Raw genomic sequence first — 9,425 nt, 5'->3', positions numbered from 1 at the left:
ACCTGTCCCCAAAAAACAGAACAGGGGTAGGAATTCTAGGCTCCAAAACAGGAGTCTGCACGATATAATCAGAAATACCCTGTACTCTAGCAGCAAGTTGATCCACACGAGAAGCAAGTCCCTGAACATCCATATCAGCGCCTAACTCTTGAGCCACCCAGAGGTAAAGAGGAAAAAAAAACACCACAGAGTACAGAAAAAAAAAATGGCTCAGCACTTTCTTTCCCTTCTTTTGAGATGCGGTTAACTCATTGTTGGCCAGTTGTACTGTTATGATCTGGTGGCCTAAGAGCGGCATGAGACGTACTCTGGAGAATGTGGTAACTGTACTGACCGCAGACCCTGGACTTAACACCGCAACTAGAAGTAGCCGTGGGATGTACCTACCAATCCTAGACACCTCGTCACAGCCGGAGGACTAATTAACCCTATAGATAGAAAAGGGAAAACTATCTTGCCTCAGAGAAAATTCCCAAAGGATAGGCAGCCCCCCACAAATATTGACTGTGAGAGGAGAGGAAGGAACATACACAGGCTGAAAACAGAATTTAGCAAAGGAGGCCAATCTAGCTAGATAGAAAAGATAGGACAGAGAACTATGCGGTCAGTTTTAAAAATACTAAGAAATGTCCACCACAGATAATACAAAAAAAACTCCAAATCTAACTAAAGACTTGGAGGGTAAATCTGCCTCTCCAGAGATTCCAGCTCGGCTGCATAAATCCTAACACAGATTAAGCTGGACAAGAAAAAACATGCAATGCACTGAACAATGAGGCCCACAACATGTGGGCAGAAAAACAAGCAGAACTTATCTTGAAGAAATGAACTGCAAGCAGGGGCGACCAGGAAGGAATGTGAATCCTCCAGAAACAATGAACAACTGGCACTCACCAAAGGGTGAGGCCAGACTAAATAGCCCCGTCCAAAGTGGACGCACCTGATGACTAGTGTTGAGCGATACCGTCCGATACTTGAAAGTATCGGTATCGGATAGTATCGGCCGATACCCGAAAAGTATCGGATATCGCCGATACCGATACCCGATACCAATACAAGTCAATGGGACACCAAGTATCGGAAGGTATCCTGATGTTTCCCAGGGTCTGAAGGAGAGGAAACTCTCCTTCAGGCCCTGGGATCCATATTACTGTGTAAAATAAAGAATTAAAATAAAAAATATTGATATACTCACCTCTCCGGAGGCCCCTGGACATCACCGCTGGTAACTGGCAGCCTTCTTTGCTTAAAATGAGCGCGTTTAGGGCCTTCCATGACGTCACGGCTTCTGATTGGTCACGTGCCGCTCATGTGACCGCCACGCGACCAATCATAAGCCGCGACGTCATTCTCAGGTCCTAAATTCCTAGAATGAGGAGTTTAGGGCCTGAGAATGACGTCACGGCTTGTGATTGGTCGCGTGGCAGTCACATGAGCGGCACGCGACCAATCAGAAGCCGTGACGTCATGGAAGGCCCTAAGCGCGCTCATTTTAAGCAAAGAAGGCTGCCGGTTACCAGCGGTGATGTCCAGGGGCCTCCGGAGAGTTGAGTATATCAATATTTTTTATTTTAATTCTTTATTTTACACAGTAATATGGATCCGATACCGATTCCCGATACCACAAAAGTATCGGATCTCGGTATCGGAGTTCCGATACCGCAAGTATCGGCCGATACCCGATACTTGCGGTATCGGAATGCTCAACACTACTGATGACTGCTGTGAAGGACAAACAGCAGCACTACCACTTATAACCACCGGAGGGAGCCCAAGAGCAGAACCCACAACAGAATTCACAACATTCCCCTATCAATAGTAGTAAACTATTTTAAAAAGGATATGACAACACTTCTACAATATAAGTAGCCATCATGAACAAGATGAGACAATTTTGCAGTTTCAAAACTTGATAGACGGTGAGAGTCAACTGGACAAATGTAGTCCTTGTAACAGGTTTAAGAGCCTAAGCCGTTGGTTTTATTGAAGTTTATAAATGGTATAATGTGCTTGCTATTGCGATTGCATGCAATTAAATATGTATGCATAACAATGTGTACCAGCTTGTGAAAAAAGGCAAACAGGATGATGCAAAAATCTAATGCTGTATTTTCTGTTCCAACAAAGAATGAAATTGTTCCTATGCTTCTCATGCATCATGACCAGCTTACCAACACTGCAGCAACATTTCAACTACGCTTTACCAATAAATGTCACAACTACAGTTAAACTAATCCAAAGAATGACACCAACTGCATAAACTGTAGAATATGTGATGATGCCCATATTGAATGGCCTTCCCTTTCTAGATAAGCACTTATTCCTTACTGTGTGAAGTAGAGATGGATTAGCCAATACTCTGCTATGCCCTCCGACTCTTTAGGAGGAACAGGAAGCAATATGACAACCTTTTATATTGTTAGGTCCGAGCTGCCATCTCCTAGTTTGTGGTTAGGGCTATTTCTATTTAGTGTTTAACCTATTATTCCTGAGTGATCTACCACAGTCTTAACATTTGTAATATATACTTGTAATTTCACTGCCTTGTGTTACATATTTGTTAAGACTCCCCTTGATGTTACATACTTGTTATTATGCCTTCTGATGTTACATACTTATTATGTCGCTCCCTCATGTTTCATACCTGTTATAGCACGTTTTGGGTGTTAAATACTTGCCATGGCGCCCTCTGGTGTCACATACTGCTTTATGCTTTACTAACTTGATTACCTTTGCTGGTTTAGTGGGTTTGTGTCACTAATTAATCATTATTCACTAATAAGCATTTACCTGTGAATCTTTTAAATCTTTTCTTGCAAACTCATTGTGATATATCTTTAGTCATGACTAAGAACCAATTAATAATATTGGTTTGAAATGCGTAGGCAGATGAGGGTTTTCTATTGTTCTTGGATTTGTTGTCATTTTGGATTAGAATCTTATAAAATATAGAATTCAGATTTTTATCTTTGAAGATGAGTGTTTTGCACAGGCGCACTCTGCCTTCTGTGTCTTTCATGCATTAGGATATAGTTACTGTGTTTATCACATGTTGACCAAGTTTTATCTGATAAGTAGAAAAAAATATAGATATATAAAATTAATAAATGTTATTATCTGTTTATAAAGTAGCTATTTAAAAATTGGAGCTTTTCTGTACCTGGGAAGATAAATCTAAAGTAAGGAATAAAACAATTTTATAAACCTATACACTGTGACTCGGAAACAAATATCCAAGGTTGAGTTTCCATAATAATTTCAAAAAGAAAACAGAACTAATTGGCTAATAAATAGTTTCTTGTACATTTCATGCCAAGGTTGTAATTGCGGAAAAAAAATGAAAAAGTGAGTGAAATACATTGTAATAAGCACATCGCTCCTTCAAAAGAACTAGTACTGGGGTTTGACGACCCCATTAAATTTGAATTTTCTTTGCAGAGAGTTCATTAAACATTAAACTATTGTCATCCATAAGCCCAGTTCATAACCAGCACCCTTAGTTATTACAACACAGTTAACTGCTCAGCCACACAGATATCATAAAGATTTCATGAACCTTAAAATATAAGTCATTAGTCTTTTAATAAGAAGCAATGAGAATACTGAGCGTGTAACTTGTTTGTGAGGATGTAGGATTTACCAATCACTCTCCTGGGAATAATATAATTAAAGTAGTTTTTTTTCCGATCTTCAAATTATCTTGTGTTTGCTCTTCCATTATAAATCTAATAGAAAATATACAAATCTAAATCATGAGAATTGCTCACCGGGAAAGATTTGTAAATTGTGATTATCATTAATGCTTGTCAGTGTTGTATAGCAGATAAAGATATTCATGTGAACAGCATGGAGTTACAGGGAGGGAAAAAGGGTTAATTTTTCGTGGACCTCTATCACTCAGTTTTTCATCATTCGGCCAGGATCACACTTGCAAGAAACTCGCACAAGTCTCACATCTCAACACCCGGCACTGCCGCCAGCACTTGGGACCGGAGTGTGCGACTGCATGTATTTCTATGCAGCTGAGTGCTCTGGTCCGAGTGCCGGCAGCAGTGCCGGGTATTGAGATGCGGGACTCATGCGAGTTTCTCGCAAGTGTGATCCCGGCCTTCAAGTCACTCTCAGTGGCAAATTTTGGAGCTTCGTGTCTGTGTTTCTCCATACAACAATATGATTAATCTTAATATCTTGCAGCTTTTACAACTATTCATTACTAATTAGAAACATGGAGGAAGCAAATTCATGTGTCACGAGCTAATATCACCCCTTTTTGCACTGATGATTAGCAAGAAGCGTTAGGGTTCCCATACATATTCGACTAATGTCGGCCAAACCAGTTGATTTTTAAGTGTTTGGTTGACAGTCTAATGTGTATGGGGGCATCGGCCAACTGACGGTAGTGAGAGATGTAGATCGTGCATGTGCGATTTCAGATTGCCAGTCACATCTTTCTCCTGTAGATAAGCCACCATCCAAAATGTCAGTTGGCGTCTTTCTTATCAAAAACACATGAGTGCTGGGACGAACAAGCGCTTTGTATGAGAGAGTCAGCTGAGATGGCTATCAGCCGAATGATCGGTTAAAGCATTGATCTACGGAGAGCCATCTAATATCTATGGCCAGCTGTAATCTTTTAGAAACTGTGGCATCGCATTGCCAAGCAGATGCCGCAGTATCTTAGACTGTGCTGAACTTGGCTTTAGCCAAAATATCAAGACCTGTGGACAGTTAAGTGGGGACTGCTGCAGAATTTCCTTGGTGGTAGTAAGCTTACTAGAGTTTTCTATATGACAGTATTCCCTGCATTATACCTGGCTTGTTTTGTCCTACTTGATCAACATTTTTGGTGATTTGTTTCCCATGCGATTTTGCCTATTCCTAAACCTGACACCAACTGCCGGTTATCAGCTACATCTTTAACCCAATCCACAAATATATTTCATTGAACATTATATATTGTATTCTAGTTTTCTTATGTTTTGGAAATTAAACTTTTGTAAGCATCTAATTCCATTCGTTACACTATCAAGTCCAAAAGGAAGTGAACAGAAATGCACAAACTCCAAAAATTATCATAAAATCATCTTTTTATTAAATAATCTTTAATATGCCTGAACAAGCTACAATACAAAGGTTATAAACCAATTACCCTCAGATGCAAGGGACTGTTAGGCTACTAGTCTCATTATTCACACTTTTCCAAGTAACTAAACATAGTTACCACTGATTATCAAAATTATCAAAATAACAACAAATAATTTCCAACCATAGTTGGTGACTACCAACAAATCTACAGGAATACTCAGCATCTAATGGGAATACATGTTCGAGCAATATTCATGATTTCACATGTCCCAACATCCGTGCATCCATTCCTCTTTAGGATCACCAAGATACTACTGAAAACACTAAGCATATGATACCGGATAAATTAGAATTATACTTACAGTGTGTGAGACGAGTGTCTTGTGTCCCTCAACCCCGACGCGCATTTCGTCCACACTTCTTCAGGGGGCGTGTCGGGGAAGAGGGAGATATCTGATATCATATGCTTAGTGTTTTCAGTAGTATCTTGGTGATCCTAAAGGGGAATGGATGCACGGATGTTGGGACATGTGAAATCATGAATATTGCTCGATCATGTATTCCCATTAGATGCTGAGTATTCCTCTAGATTTGTTGGTAGTCACCAACTATGACTGGAAATTATTTGTTATTTTGATAATTTTGATAATTAGTGGTAACTATGTTTAGTTACTTGGACAAGTGTGAATAATGAGACTAGTAGCCTAACAGTCCCTTGCATCTGAGGGTAATTGGTTTATGACCTTTGTATTGTAGTTTGTTCAGGCATATTAAAGATTATTTAATAAAAAGATGATTTTATGATAATTTTTGGAGTTTGTGCATTTCTGTTCACTTCCTTTTGGACTTGATATTATAACGGATGGAATTAGATGTTTTATGAAGCACATCTTTATTGCTGGATCAAAATTGTTGTTGATTAGTGAACTTTTGTAAGTAGTAGCAAACAATATATCTGAGCAATGGAAAAATGTGGAATCAGATTCATTCTCATGCTATTCATTGCATATTGAGTAAATCACTTCCAGTCTAATTTCTGCTTGCATGGCTGGTGATAGATGTTAAGAGGACATATTTTCCCTGAAAAGAAAATTTCCATTCTATTTTATAAAAAAAAAATAAAATATTCTGCCACCACCAGTCCACATACAATTGTGTTGATGATAAACTCTTACTCAATTTACTTCAACTAAGCAAGTCCATCAATTATTAACCAAGAAAACTTATTTTTAATTACAGCCTGAGCTTCATTAAAAGAATATTTCCATTGCTATCATAGGGATTTCCTAAGTATCCAAAAGCATCCATGCGCTACCTTTATTTGCAATTACATTGACCGGATATTATTGAGTGCACTCTTTCCAAATTATAGTTCAGCTAGGTCAATAGGATGTGAAATGAAACATTTTCACGGCTAACAGGTTTTCCCTGTGGCAGCCTAATGCATCTTAGATAAAAGTATTTCCTGAGCCCCAATTATCTTTTGGAATGGCAAGTTGGAATTCAAAGATCTTAAATCTTGATTACAATTTGGCTGGGTGACTTGGAAAATAATAAAAGAATGTTAATTACGGTATGCCATTATAGCAACGAAACATTAGCAAAAAATAAATAAAAAATAATAATTTTTCAGTTATTATTGTACCACTAATAAGTCTTTGACTTTGACCTCAACTATATTGCTGCAATTTCAGCAAGTAAAAAATTTATATTTGTTTAATGTAATCCTATACAATTTTTGAACATGCACTCTGCATGAAGTCTTTTTGAACACATTCATTAGTATTATAAAATGCTCATCATAATATGAGGGACAGGCCGGAGTTTCAAAAATAATTATTTTGCCAATCTATTGTTCATTTTCAAAGTAAAAACACCAGCATCATCAGGAGTAAGAAATATATATTAAAAAATATATGCAGCTTGTATTGTGAAATCTGGTGACAGATTCACTGTAGTATGAAAGAAACTTTAGGCTAAAACAATGTCGGGGTGTTAATCAATGCGGTAAGTATTTGATTCACGACTGCATGCCCTGTGTACGTGTCATGACTCTGGACAGGATGGTTCCGCCTCCATCCTGGTCAGGTCAGGGATAATTCAGTCTGCCTCTCTTTGGTTTTGGGGCAGCTATTTAATGTTGGCAGTACCTGCATTTAGTGTCGGTGATACTTCCGTATACTCGGTTAGTGGTTGCTGACCCAGGTGACTCGTCCTTAAACGTGTGCCTCTTTGCTTGTGTGCCTTTCTCTGTATGATTGGGTTTGCCCCCTGACTTTTGCCTCTGTATCCTGCTTTTGTACTGCTCTGTCCTGGTTATATGACCCCCTTGGCTTGTCCCCGTTTACTCTTTGTCTTGTCCCTAGGTACTGCATGTTCTTCTGGCTTCTGACTCTCGGCTCTCCCTGACCAGGTTTACTGTCTTTGCCCTGTGCTCTGCATGCTCAGTATCCTTCCCTGCACTCACTTGCGGTGGCTCCGCCCCTTGGTCACATGATCGCTCAGTGCCAGGTCCTGTGCTCAATACACTAGTCTAAGGTCCTTGTGCACTGCGTGCCTTCTGCCTGCACTCCCTGCGCTCATTCACGTGCCCCCATGATAGCACCCCCTGGGCAGCACCAGTGACACCTTGGTGTCATTACAGTACGTTTTTGGATTGCTGATACATAAACAGTCTATGTATTCCCAAATGTGATGACATACTGGATACCTACAGTATATATTTTGATGGAAATGTAAACTTCTTGGACTGAAAAGGATGAAACTCACAAGGAATACTATCCATTTAGTTTTGGTTATTATTGTCAGCAGCCATGTACCTGACACCCCCGGTGAGTCAGTCTTCAGTGGAGTGCAATCAGGCGGGGCTCGTGGCATCCGGGATAGCACGCAACTGCCAATGTACAGGACCTGCAGCATGTGACTGCAAGGGGGAGGGACCAGGGTGGAGCCAACCTGTAATAATTATAGGGGATAACTCAGGAGACTCTTTGCGTGGAACAAGACAACTACAGGACACAGTTTTATAAGTGGTAAAGTCTATATTATCACACGGTGATTCAAACAGGTGCAGAGAGAAACTCAAGTCCACAACACTTGGTGCAAATAATAAACGCAGCTTAGCAGTCTATAGGAAACTTCAGAGGAAAATGCAATCAAGCAGAAAGTCTATGAAGCACAGTTATTCTTGAGGATACTTGACACAAATAAATCCTTGTCTTAGTCCAGGCACAGATAGATATGCTTATTAGGCAGTTCAAATCATATCTTAGCTCAACCAGGGAGGCCTGGTTAATAGTCTCAGGTTATTGCAAGGCAGAAACAGCTTACATGTCCAGCAAATGCAGATGGAAGTAAACACCAACAGCAGATGAATGAGGATTACTGGAAACTTGTGTATGCAGCAGGAACTCAGAGCTGAGTAGCAGGATCACCACACAGGTTCACAAGAGCAGGTGTATAGCCAGGGAGTAATCAGAGGTCAGGAGCTGGATGCAAGGCAGAATACTCTAGCACAGACTGAAGGCTGGGGTGGAGTTTTATAGCAGGAAGACACAGTGCACATGAGACCAAAGACGCCATCTTGGAAAAAGGCAGTAATGCACAAAAGGTAAAAAATGTTCAGAGTCCTGACACAACCACTGGGTACCTGGAGATGATAGTGGAACATGGCAGAGACCGACAGGACCACAGAGAGACCAAGTGAGTTAAGGACTGCCAGGTATGGGTGCAAGAAGCGGGGAGAGTAGTCAGGGTCAGGTCGATGTGTCAGAAACCGGGAGAGGCAAATAACAGTACTAAAGGGACAGGCAGAATGGGTAGTCTCAAATCACGCAGGAGTCAGGAACCAGACAAATCAGCAGACAGTACCAAATCAGCAGACAAAACCACAACAGAGAAACGGACCAGGTCAAAACCAAAAGATCATACAAGAACACAGGCACAAGGCACACAGGGGTCAACTAAATCAGCGAAGGGCAAAAGTATAACTGACAAGGAGCAAAGCCCCACAGAGGCTATGAAAGGCCCTCCGCAAGCCAGAGAGAAGCTACCAGCCTTAACCCCTTGAGCGCTGACCAAACAACTACAAATCAGGCCATGACAATTATGTCTACACAAGATATTTGTTTTATACACTGTTTCTTTATTAGATCCAATTTATGACTGTGGCATTTTTTTAATTTTTTTTTCTTTTAGATCTACTGTTCCTTATTTTATTGGCATGAAAATCCAGTTTCTGTTAGCTTATGGTCCAGTTTTAACCCCTCTAATCCCTGGGGTGGTTTGCAAGTTAATGACAGCCAATTTTTACAATTCTGACCACTGTCCCTTTATGAGGT

The sequence above is a fragment of the Ranitomeya variabilis genome, chromosome 2, assembly GCF_051348905.1.
Source record: "Ranitomeya variabilis isolate aRanVar5 chromosome 2, aRanVar5.hap1, whole genome shotgun sequence".
NCBI classification, from domain to species: domain Eukaryota; kingdom Metazoa; phylum Chordata; class Amphibia; order Anura; family Dendrobatidae; genus Ranitomeya; species Ranitomeya variabilis.
This window is presented reverse-complemented; position numbering follows the sequence as displayed.